Source organism: Arachis duranensis, chromosome 3 (assembly GCF_000817695.3).
Source record: "Arachis duranensis cultivar V14167 chromosome 3, aradu.V14167.gnm2.J7QH, whole genome shotgun sequence".
NCBI classification, from domain to species: domain Eukaryota; kingdom Viridiplantae; phylum Streptophyta; class Magnoliopsida; order Fabales; family Fabaceae; genus Arachis; species Arachis duranensis.
In genome coordinates this window covers 22,890,812-22,904,463 of record NC_029774.3, presented here as the reverse complement: position 1 = coordinate 22,904,463, position 13,652 = coordinate 22,890,812, and the positions used below count along the sequence as shown (strand labels likewise).

General features: G+C 33.5%; 1 long non-coding RNA gene across 1 annotated transcript; it reads left to right on the top strand.

Moving 5' to 3' along the window:
* Window positions 1-239: 239 nt before the first annotated feature.
* LOC110279055 (uncharacterized) lies at window positions 240-4,066 on the top strand. Its single transcript, XR_008006755.1, has 3 exons — window positions 240-1,132; window positions 1,306-1,361; window positions 3,581-4,066. It is a non-coding gene; the product is annotated as an uncharacterized LOC110279055 (long non-coding RNA).
* The last annotated feature ends 9,586 nt before the right edge of the window (window positions 4,067-13,652 follow it).

The following is a 13,652-nucleotide window of genomic DNA, read 5'->3' as shown; positions in this document are numbered from 1 at the left end:
ATTGATGAGCAAACAGTATTTTCTATGTACAATAGTGTTGGATTTAATTTGGGTTTCAATTACTATATTATTTCCAATTTTATTTGAAATTACCAAAATGCCCCTAACCTAATTTTCAAAATAAGAAAACCCTAACCCAGTGACCCGCTAACCGACCCGGTTCCCTTCAGCCACACACAGCCGCAGCAGCAGACCCTCACCCCCTTTCATTCCTCTTTTCCCCAAAACAGCAGCAAAAACACACAAAACCCTCCCAAGGAAACAGAACAGAGAGAGAGAAGGCTGAGTCGCGGCGGGGGAGAGGAGAAGGGAGCTCGCCGTCGCGCCACCACGCCACCACCTCACGCCTTGCCACTGGGCCACACGCCTCGCCGCCGTCATCTTCGCGAGAATGAAGGAAGCTCTTGCTGCCACTGCTGCTCGTATAACCGACGCCGTCGCGGGTTAGAACTCAGGCGTGAGAGAAGGTCGCGAAGAAGGAGGGAACTGCGCCGCTCAGCCGCCGTCTGAGAAGCCTGGGTCACCATTCTGCCTCGCCATCACCACGGAAGCTGCACCCAGCCCAGCCGCGCCGCCTTCCCTGCGCCGTTGTAGAGCAGATCTGAGGCGAAGGAGATGACCGCGATGGGAGGAAAGAGTCACGCCACCCAGTCGCTGACCTGCTCGCCGCCAGCGTCGCTGGTGTCGTCGCCGGAGAGGACCACTGGAGTTGCTGTCTGCCTCTGCTGGGGTTCGTCGCCATCGGAGTTTCCCTGGCCGACAGATGTGACCGCCGCCCTCCTAGCCGCCGCTGTTGGGGTCTCACCGCCGCCGGAAAAAGGTTCTGGCCGCCGCAGGAGTCACTGTCAAAGGGGGACGCTGTGCCTCTGTGTTTCTGACTGCCGGAGATGGTTCTATGACTTCCGGGATCACCGCTGAAGCTTCAGGCAGAGTTTCTGCCACTTGAGACCTTGCTGCCGTCGCCGGAAATGTTTGCCGGTAAGGGTTTCATTTGAGGTTTCTGCCTTTTTGATTTTCGAGATGGTTTTGATGCTGTGCGATTTTTCTAGTTGACCCACCAGAGTTTCTGGCCGCCGCCGGAGCTGTTGCTGCCGCCGGTTCGAAATCGCAATTGCTTCGTTTCGCTAGTTCAGTAAGTATTTATGTTTCGGAAAGCCTCGCGTTAGTATTCTGTTGTGTTCGGTTAATGAATATGAGTTTTGATAACGTGAGGTCGAGTCCTGATTATTGTATGTTGCGATTAGTGTCGCTATGGTTACTGCGGATGTGGCTTGAAGCTGAGATTGCGGTTGTTGATGATTTCAGGTTGAGGCGAAAAAGGACTCTGTGACGTGTTTGAGTTATGGAAATTGCGTTTTGAGGTAGGGGCGCTTTCCAAAAAACTATGTTTTATGTATTGGAATTATTACATATGGATACTGATGTGAGGTATTGTGTATTTAGTGATTGTATCTGCCTTATGTATTATTTGATTGACTTGAATGATTATGGATGTTGGTTTGGCTGAGTTGTTGTGCGGCTTTGTGAAATATAATGTTTTGAAGTTGATTCCTTAAAGATTTGAAATCTGAGTTTAAACCGTTGAGGATTGGTTTGAATTGAGTCAATTATTGTAATGATGGGAAAAGTCGAATGCACTTTTGAATTCAGCCTGGTTTATTTTAATTGATTTGGTTTTGGACAAATGATTTGTTATTGAACCGTTTCTTTAAAGCTTTGGAAATGAGTTATATCGATTTATGCCTTGAGTTCGACTTATTTAAAAATGAACTATTTTTACCGTTTGAATCACTGATGGAAAGAATGATGCTCTAATATTGATTTCAATATAAAAAGGAGATTTTAGTATTTTTAAAGGAATCTAGACTTTTGATTGAGTAATTAAGTTTGAGGCATTTTGGAAGAGTTAGAAAAATGGGTTCCAAAAAGAAACCTGAAAGTGGTTTGATTCAAATGAACCGGTTCCGTTTCAAATGAGTTGATTTTTGGACCGGGTTGGAACTTGTGATTTTGTACGATCGGTTTTATAATAAATTCAGTTTTATTTACTTGAACCGAGGATTTATGATTTTAAGAGTTTCAATAAATTTTAAGGAATTTATATAAGTTGACCTTCCCTAAAGACTTGGGACTCTGCCGAGAAACTTTTGTTATAAAATCCCATTGTTGGATGGGTGGTTTTGAGTACTTTGAAATAAATCCTTAACTTGCCATGGTTTTGGAAGTTTTGGAAAGAGAATGGCGAGAGTGGCTTTGTTTTAAACAGGGAACTCACTTTTAGTAAATTTGGCTTTTGTTTTAAAAAGGGAACTCACTTTGAGTAAATTTGGCTTATGAGCCTGAGATGATTTGAGAAATGAGATCTTTAAAGCCAAGGCTGAAAAGAGTTGAAATTTGATTTCAAAGTGAAATGGCTTGAGAAAAGTGATTTATGGCTTAAATGCCGATTTATGAATTTAATAATGTTGAACGGTGGAAGTGATGTTTTGTTATGGGCCGGAAAGGCTGTGTAAGATTATGAATATTGGCTGGTTCTGGATTGAATCGTGAGCCGGAATAGTTGTGTATGATATTGTTTGATGGCTGATTTGCCGAATGAGTTGTGGGCCGTATGGCTGACTATGAATTATGAATTTAAGCCGGATGGCTGAGATGGATGTTGATCCATGGTTGGAACTGAATGAGTATAAGCTTGAGATACCTGGGGAGTAGCAAGGGTTGTGGTTTGTCCCACTTGCTCCGGGTCAGAGACTGTGATACCTGGGTAGTAGCAAGGGTTGTGGTTTGTCCCACTTGCTCCAGGTTAGAGACTGTGACGCCTGGGTAGTAGCGGTAGTAGTAGTGATTCCACTCGCTCCAGGTTGAGCTGTTAAACACCCGCCTGGGTAGTAGCCGCAGTAGTGGTAATTCCACTGGCTCTGGGTTGAGCGGGTAGTAGCAAGGGGGTTGTAGCTCAAACTTACTTGCTCCGCGATGGGTGTTTCTGTCCATGGTTAGCTACCAGGACGTGTCGGGTTGGCTATATAACCGACAGATGATATCATCAGCCACTAGGGACAGGCATGCATCATATGCATCTATGTGACATTGTTTGGGTATGCATATTGTACTTGGTTTGCCTATGTGATTAACTGCTAATTGTTCTACTTGCAATAACTGTTTGTTTGTGTTTGCATCTTCCTACTTGTGTTTGCATCTGGACTTCTGTTGGATTGTGGTGGATTGGTTGTGGTTGGATTGTTTGGGCCTAGGGCCGTGGTTGAATGAGATGGATCGATGGTTGATTTCGGTTTTGTGGTTCTGGTTTGGAATAAGATATGAAAAGTTATTTTGGTTCAGTATAGATAAACCTTTTTGAAATGCTTTGATGTTTTGAAGAATTGAACAGTTCCTCTTTCAGAAAAGATTTCTGATTGTACTTTATTTGAAAACCGTTATTTTTGAAAAGAGGCATAGGACGGTTATTAATCACTGGTACGGTTTATCTTCATGTATCCTATTACAGTAATTCCCAAAAATCCTCTACTGAGAACCCTTTCGAGGATGATATTCTCACCCCCTTACATTTTTTCCCTTTCAGGATTTGGGCGCAGAAGTTATGAAGAGTTTATTTAGTTGTTGTTGAGATGCTCTGTATTGCTTTAGATTATTATTTTTGTACCCTCGCCTTTATTTTGATATATTCTGTGAGAGGGATAGGAATTGTACTGGATAATGTTTGTAATATTATTTATATATATGTATGTATATATATACGGATGTACTCTTTATGAGTTTTTGTAAGTTGTATGGTATGTATGGATGTACGTTGTATAGCAAAAGTATTTTTGGGAGCGGTATTGCGGTTTAAAGTTTTTAAACAGGCTCATATTTTAGTATTAAATAGTATAAGTGTCGTCGTAATGTCCGAGCTATCAGAGTTGCGCAGCCGGAAGCGTGAGCTTTGGTAGTTAGGGTGTTACACCTTTAATTTGCAGATAATTATTTTATTAACTCTAATATTTTTTATATTTGTAAAGACCAAATTAAAAAATAAAAAATAATATAGAAACTCAATTTAAAAAAATATAAGAACCTAATTACAAATTTAAAGAAATTATAGAAATCAACATAATAATTAAACTTTTCAATTAAAAGATTACTAGTTATACTTATATAACGATATGTATATATCTCAGCTTCTCCTTTAACTAGTTCTGAGATCCTCTAATAATATCAGAAACAACCCAACTACACATCCAAGCATTTTTGTATGCAAGTCCAACTAAATAGGTCAAAACTCAATAAAAATCACTTTCATTACACTCGCGTGTACACACGTGCATTTCAATAATGCTTCTTCGTCTTCATCTTCGTCTTCGCGTTCTTCCTTTTTCTTCTTCGCTTTCCTCCTTTTTTGTCTTCGCATTCCTTCTTCTTCTTTGTCTTCCTCCTTCTTCTTTTTCGTGTTCTTTCTTCTTCTTCGCGTGTTTTCTCTCGATCATCATTCTTTTAGTGTTGCTATTGTTGCTGCATTTTTTCCCTCCTTTTAATTGAAGTTCATTTGAATCTAAAAATGAACCGAATTTGGTTCAGATTTAGTGAATACTTAATAGTAGTATCAAGTGAACCTAACTCAATTCACAAATGAATTGAATTCGGTTCAGATTGGAACAAAAAGTGATAAATATTCAATCAGCAAAAAAAGCATATTTCAATTTATTTCTGCATGCAAATAAACTCAATTAACCTAAGCGATGGACCGAATTTCTTAAGGAATAACATATTTAGTGAATACTTAAAAGTAGTATCAAGTGAACCTAACTCAATTCACAAATGAACCGAATTCGGTTCAGATTAGAACAAAAAGTGATAAACATTCAATCAGCAAGAAAAATATATTTCAATTCATTTTTGCATGCAAATGAATTCAATTCAACTAAGAGATGAACCGAATTTCTTAAGGAATAACAGATTTGGTGAATTAAAAGTAGTATCAAGTAAACCTAACTCAATTCACAAATGAACCGAATTCGATTTAGATTTGAACAAACAATTAAAAAATTTGGTCAATACTTATCAGCAGTATCAAGTGAACCCCAATTAACACACAAATGAACCGAAATAAACTAAAAAATGAACCAAAATTATTTAATGATGGCATCAGAGAAAATCAGAACTAATAAAGATGTTAGCAAAATATTGGTGTTATTGGTGATGACGATAACGAAAAAAAAAAAAGAAAAAGAAGAAGAAGAAGATGCAACATTAGAGAAGGAGGAGGAGGAGGAGGAGGGAAGAAAAAGAACCTGCGCAAATTTGGAAGAAGAAAAAGAAGAAAAAGTAGAGAAGGAGAAGGAGAAGGAGAAGAAAAAGGAGAAGGAGAAAGAGAAGGAGGTGCATAATTTAAAAAGTTGTTATAACAACTTGGTTAAATTTGATTAAGTATTTTCTTTTGATGTAGAGCTTTATTCTTTCAAATAATATTTTATAATCTGAAATATCTCAAATATCGTTTTTAAGATGAACATAAACCTATTTCTTTAAAATGACTATTGTTCAAATAATTAGTTGCGTTATTTAAATTTTTTTTTCTTAATTTCCTTGCAATCAAATAAGAAAAATCATCATTTTCTTTCCAATTTTTTTCTTTTATTTTTTTACCTTCCATTTTCATTTTAAAATTAGAGTCTCATAATAGAGTTTCGTCTTTTTCTTTTTTTTTTATATATTTTATATAGAGTAATAAATCTTAGAAAATGTTTTTACCCAATTTTTTTAAAAATTAAAACAATAAAAATACACTAAAAAAATTTAAAATATGATAAAAATAACCAAATATTGAATATATATATATTCTCAAAAAAATTTATAAATGAAATTTTGATGTAGTTTTTTTAAAAATATTATTAAAAATTAAAATTTTTTTTTAATTTGATAATTTTATGCTAAGTAAATTCTTTTGCCCCTTTCTATAAATTGTTGATAGTTTTTAAAAATAAAAAATAAAAAAGGATCTAAAAAAGCTCGAATTTTGTTTCGATTCTTTGTACATCTTTCCACATATATTTTCACAAAAATTCTGATAAAATATAATGCACAAATTATTTATTAAATATAAAAATGGTATGACACTTGTAAAATAATTCATTGATTTTTTATTGTTTTTATTATAAATAATTTAAAAATGTTTTTATTTTTTTCATAAATATTTTTACATAATCTAAATCTTTATTTTTAAGTTAATTTTGTAATTTACTCTTTCAGAAAACTTGAATTTAAAACTTTTGAAATTAATACTATCTAATGGACTATAAAAATATTATTTGTATACAAAATTTAGGTACTAAAATTAGTTATTATGTATTTATATATAAATATATGTGTAATTTAATTTATTTTAATTTTAATGTATATTTTATTTTAATTAGTGACTGATTTTAATAGTTGATTTTAGTATATATTTAGCATGGTTGAATTGAGTAAGTTTGATGACATTATTGGTAATGATATAACTATTTAAGCACGCAAAGTAAACATTAAACGATTATTAAGAAGGAAAATATCAAAATGGCAATCTCAACAAAGAAAGGAATATAAAAAGGAGAACCATATTTTTTGAACCTTTATTAAATTTTAATTCAACATCTTTGTACAAGTGGGAGAAGTTGAGATATCGTGGTAAGTAAACAAAGTTATAAAAGTATAACATGCTTTTCACATTTTAGAATATAAACCGTCACTTTAGTTATTAAAAGATCAAAAAGTCAACATATATACAGGATCATATATTATAATATAGGAAAATTTTATAAACAACATAATCAAAAGATGATTTATGCTTATAATCAAATTGTATATATAATATAATAAAAAATTATATTATATTCAAAATATAGGTGAATGCTAATACATTCTGAAAAAAAAAGATAGAGTATAATATTTCTTAAATTCTAAAGTCTAACTTTTAAATTTTAAATCTAAGATTTTAAATTCTAAAATTAGAACTCTAAACTCTAAATTATAATTTTTATATTTGAGCATTAGTATAAAATATAATATTTAAAATTTAATAGTTATTTAATTGACAAAGAATACAATACTCCTTATTTAATAAATTGTATTTAAGGATGAATCTAAAATATAAATAAACATATAAAATCATGATAAGGATTAATTTTATTATGGGTTTATAAAAAAGTTTGTTATGACTCTAAAAAAATATTTAATCATTGGGCAGTACTATAATGTTAAAATTAATATTTTTCAGCAGCTGTTAAAATGATGAGTTAGTCACGCTATATGATTAACGTGTGTTGCTGTTAGTGTGAAAATAATAGAGTACAATTTATTTCATATATCATATATAATGTGTCCAGTTTATTTCATCACCTGCTGCAAAATATTAATTTTAACACCGTAACACTGCCCTTTACCTATATATATATATATATAATGATTAATTTTTAATTTGTTGTTTATAACACACTTTTTAATTTTTTATACATTACAATCATACTATACCTTTTTACATAAAAAATAAAATAATAAAAATATCTATAAATAGCAAAAAAACAACTACCACACACATACATAGATATTCATTTTTACGTACATACATGCATTTCACTTTTTCCGGAAGAATAATCAAATATCAAAATAATGATTTTTTTCAAAAATTAAATAATAATATTTTATAAATATAACAAATAGGCACCATTGTAATTTTATACCTACCTTTATCTTAATTTTGATTTTAAAATTTGATAAAAAAAAATACGAACCAAATTTAATTATATTGTTATAAAATTTGATTATATTGCTTAATTTCTATATTTTTATAAAGGTCATTGACCGACGAGTTAGTAATTTTTAGTTTATGTATGGCATAATTTTTTTTGACGAAGATAATTTACAAATTATTCTTAAAATCCAAATGATTTATGAACGAATGTTAAACGCCAACTAACTCTTAAATTATTGTAGGAATTTAGATTTTGAAATTTGTTCTTATAAACTATAAGCTCTTGTTATTGATGACCTGCTGTCATGACCAGTAGGTTATTGACGGCTAAATCGTCGCTAAAATACAGGGTAATTAATATTCCGATCATCAACTTTGTCGACGATTGAGCCTTGCATAACATACGTCAATGTTTTTTGGCACCGATAATTATGGTTGTGACTAAGCGGGGGTGAGCCGTCTCTAATATTACAAACAATTAGGTCATCTGTAAATAATTAATCTAAAAATAATTTACTAGTAGTCTTATCGTAGGTATATACAAATTTGTCTGTCATATATACAGAGAGAGTAAAGTATCGTTTTTGTTTATAATATTTGAGATAAGCTTTAAAGTTGTTTCTAATGTTTAAATTGTTCTATTTAAGTTCCTAACGTTTTAAAATTGGCTCAGTATTGTCCTGCTATTAGGGATCTGCGGGACAAAATTGAAACGATTTTGAAACATTAGAGACTTAAATAGGACGAAAACGTTGGGGACAAAAACGATATTTTAATTTTATCCTTCAATAATATCAATTTTTTTACGGTACATAGTTATTCAATTATTTTTAATTACATCTAAATAAATTACATTTAATCACACTACTTTCATTCGAAATAAATTTATTTTTTATAATTTTACTCAAAAAAATCTTGGTCAGAGCAACTATATTAACCCTGCCAGCAATGTAAAACTTACCTGCAACCAACATTTCTATATTAACGTCCTCCTTCCACGCTAAGACCAGCACTAGCCATTCCATTCAGATCAACGATTTTTCAGTCATGAAATCTGCACATTCTTAGTTTTTGTTCCATCGAGGTTGGGTGTTTGACAAAGGAATACAACCTCGAGAGAGTGGGAATGATATATCCTTTTAAAGTTTTGGACTATCAAAGGTCTCTCCAAATCTCGACAACCAGCTTAGCACCTTCATGGGCCCCAGGGTGCCACTTTACGGTTGGCACCTTCCACCCTCTCAGAAACATCTATATCATCCTCCAAATATACTTTCTTCTATCTAATAAGATTTTTATTTCCAGTATTATTTTTCTTACTTCCAACATACATCATTTTCGGGCTCCCTTCTGTCTGGCCAATTTTTTAAGATAAAGATTCTTTGAGCCAACAGATAGATTATCATCATTGGTAACAATCACCTCTTTAGTGTTCATAGGCATTGAAATTTTGACCAACACCCTTAGAGAATCCTGTTTTGGATTGGATCTTCATGAATGACTTCTAGCTCCTTTTGTCTCCTGCCTAACTATAATTTTGTGAGAGGTTGAATTGCAATATGATTTTTTCTCTTTATTCTTCATGTTTAACCCCAAAAATCCTTCAGTAGCCATAAGGGAGATGATTTCTTCCTTGGTTAAGAAAGAATCCACCAGCATTCCTCATTGGCTCTGAATTAGTGCCTTTCTTTCTTTCAATCATTTTTCCTACTTGATCTACTTTGACCTAGTTACCAATGACTTCCTGTTTGACTTGTTGTTTCGCTGAATCTTCCAAGAGCATAGGACATTTTCTCACTTCATGTCCTAGCATTGCACAATAGTGACACACTATTCCAATCCTTTCATAGCGGAGTCCAACTTCCATTGTTTTCTGATTTGGCCAACCAATTTGAACGAGTCTTTCACCTTTTTAAATCCATTAATTTTCACCCTTGCTTTAATGATCCTTGCTTCCTTCTTCCTTACCTCAATGAAACCTATATCATTGATTGCACTAAATCTTCCTCTCAGTTTGCATCCAACTTCTAGAGTTTTAAATTGTTCTTACAAGTCCTAAAATTGAACCCAATTGAAGAAATGGTAGTTATTATTTTCTCCCCTACCTGTACCCCTTCCTTCTTCCCATCTCCTCACATGTAGCACGTATCCTTTGAATAATCAGGAAAAATTTCTCTTCTCATTACTTCATTGTCGTTTTCAAAGAAAAATTGAAAAAGGTTGTGACCCTTCTCTACTACCCGAAAGCCTTTCGGTCTGCTCCATATTGTTTTCATAGTGCTTTTCATTGTACCTGCTAAGAATGATCTATCATTAAAGATCTTTTCCATTATGCTTTTCAAGCAACATCGCTTACTCCTCTTTCTTGCATTGTTAGGTTTCGATTTGTGATGATTGTGACATATTCTTCCTTCCTCTATGTCTGTCACTAGCGATGAAAAAGGTAGAACTCTATGAGAAGTGTGTTATTTTGAGTGAGTATTCAATTCTAAGGCTGCGTTTGTTTTTTAGAACAAGACAAAATAACACACTGAGAATAAGACACAAATGACAGCGACACAAATTTTTATGTTTTTGTATTTTTTAAGTGATAAATTAGAATAAATTATAAAAATCCAATTTATTCTTATTTTTTCATTCAAAAAATTTAAAAAATATAATAACAAAATATATAATTATAAAAAATTAACAAAAATAATGAAAAAATAAAAAATAAATTGTATCTCTTGTTAGTATTTTTGTGTCTTTTTTATCAGAATGGATATAAAATATATTAATTTAATATTTTTGAAACAAAATTTCTATTCATATCTCATTTATTAAATACAATTTTGCATTTCTATCCATGTTAGTGTCTCGTCCTATAAATAAACAAACGTAGCGTAATAGCATGGTAAAATTAAAATTCTAGTAGAACTTTTTTTTTAACCTAATCGATGCTAATGACTACATTAGTTTGTTTTGTGAGTTGTGACTCGCATGTTGCTTTAATTCTCACTTAAACTTTTTATAATATAAAATCACATTTTATCAATTAAATAAGAGAAAAACTGAGAATAAGTATTCCCTAAAAAAATTATGATATGTAATGATAATAATTTGAGTTAAACCTCAAAGTGGTCTCTGAACTTGCACTCGACTCTCAAAGTGGTCCTTAAACTTGCAATGGCCTCAATATTATCCCCGAATGTAACACATGTGGTTCACGGTCGTCCCTGAAACATTTTCCAGGGAATATTCTTTAACAGCGCGCTAACGTGTATGGAGAGGCCCCACGTTGGATATTTGACGTGACTGTTATCATTTTTTAACTCAATTTAGTCCCTGAATTATTTTATAACCCCAATCCCCAATTTATTATCAGAAACCACTCCATTTCTTCTTCTCTGTTCTCCTTCGCCTTCTCTGCCATTGTTGAACGTGATTTGAGTGGGTCATGATGGGTGGAGACAGCAAATTGAGGTTATGATGAAGGCCCGAATTTTAGAGATTATGATGCTCGCATGATGTATACCATGATGAGTTAGATGGGACAAATTCTTGGTATTCCGAAGAAATGAAGACACCCCTAACTCAGAGGATGATGACTCATTTCCTGTTTTCAGAGAAGAAACAAGGTTCGAGAAACTCCAATTAAAGGTAAGGATGAAATTCAACACGAAGATGGATTTTAAGGAGGCTGTGAGGGAGTATTGCATCCAAAAAGATAGAAGAATTAGATTAAAAAAATGATAATGTACGATGCAGGACTTTATGTAGGGGTGGGGAATGTCCATGAGTTATCTATATCTCTAAGGATAGTGAAATTGTTTGCTGGCAAGTTAAAACCTTCAATGATGATCATACCTGCCCAAGAGAGACAAAAAATAAATTAGCTAACAAAGGGTGATTAGCAAACAAGTTGGTGAAGAAGTTTAGAAAATTTCCAAATCTGAAGCACTCTGAAGCTTTAACATACTTCAAAAGCAAATGTGACTTGGACTTGGACAAATCTTCACTGACAAGAGCAGTTGGAGATGCAAGACACATTGTGTATGGTGATGCAGCTGCACAATATGGGATGGTGAGAGACTATAGTGAGACTCTCCTGAAGTCCAATCCTGGTTCTATTGTGCGCATCACAACAATTTCTCATCCCAACCCCGCAGAAGAGCCCACTTTTGACAAGATATATATTTGTCTGGATGGGTGCAAGAATGGGTTTAGGGCGGGATGCATACCTCTAATAGGGCTTAATGGAGCATTCCAGAAAATCAGATTTGGTAGACAAATCTTGACAGCCATTTACATCATTGCATATGCCATTATACCAGTGGAGAATACGAATAACTGGAGGTGCTTTCTTGAGCTGCTGCATGAGGATCTAGAAAGCTACACCCAAAATGGATGGTGTTTTATTTTGGAAATGTAAAAGGTAACGATGTCTTTGCTATTTACTAATTATTGTATTTTAGTAAGGGTTGAACTCCTTAGATTGATGTATTTTTTGTAGCCATGTTTTGTTTTCATGATTTTGTTTCTATATTTACTGGTTTGTTTCACACATTGTTATTGCCAGTATTGATAGAATGGGGTAGGAGTAGAACTTAATAAATCGTGGGGATGAATTTGCTGTCACTTATACATGTGTAGGGATTAATTTGATGTCACTTATGTATGTGTAGGGACTATTTTGATGTCACTTATGTAAGGTGAGGGACCATTTTGGGTCCCGATGTTGTATGTTATTAATTTCAGTGGTTTTGTGTAGGGGCTAATCACAGCTGTGCAGGAGGTCTTCCCTGATGTCCACCACAAATTTTGTGTATAGCACTTGCGGAGAAATTTCAATAAGCAGTGAAAAGACAATGAACTTAGAGGATTACTGTGGGAGTGTGTAAGATCTACTACTCAAGAGGGATTCATTGAGGGGATGATGAAAATTCAGAGAGCTAAAAAGGAAGTATGAGAGTACCTTTCCAAATGACAAAGAGATGCATGGAGTCGGGCCTTCTTCCCCTCCCAACCAAAATGTGACAACATATGTAACAATGCTTGCAAAGTATTCAATGCCAAAATTAAGAAAGTAAGGGCCAAACCAATTATCACACCACCAGATACTTCAACTATTACTCCACCCATCATGACTCACTCAAATCACGTTCAACAATGGCAGCTCAACAATGGCAGAGAAGACGAAGGAGAGCAGAAAAGAAAAAATAGAGTGATTTTTGATAATAAATTGGAGATTATGGTTATAAAATAATTTAGAGACTAAATTGAGTTAAAAAATGATAACAGCCACGTCAGATATCCAACGTGGTGCCTCTCCATACACGTCAGCGCGCCGTTAAGAAATATTCTCCAGAAAATACTTCAGGGACGACCGTAAATTACTTATATTAAATTCGAGAATAATATTAAGGCTAGTACAAACTTAAGGACCACTTTGAAGATCGAGTACAAATTCAAGGACCACTATAAAATTTAACTCTAATAATTTTGCATCATAAATTAAAGTAAGGATAAGGAAGACAAATGACCCAAACAGGTGGGGTCCAGCAAATCAAAAAACGAAAAAGACAAAAACTAAGATTTACCCAAATAAACCTGGTGGGGTCCAAAGCATCAAATAATATAACTCAAAAGAGGAAAGATATTCCATAAAAAATATATTGATGATTTAAATATATAACTTTGATCCGACGTTGGTTATTGTGTGTATCTGTATTTTCTTTTAATTTTTCATTTTTAATAGATATTCCATAAAAGTATATTGATACTAATTTTTTTATTTTTTTTTGTTTGAAAAAAATAATACGACATCTGTAAAGATAAAATAGCGTAGGCATTGTTGGAAAATTATAAATATACGTAGCAGAATACGCAAACAAAAACTATTTTTTATCGCATGACGGCGTTGATCACGCGGACATCTTTCCCTCATATA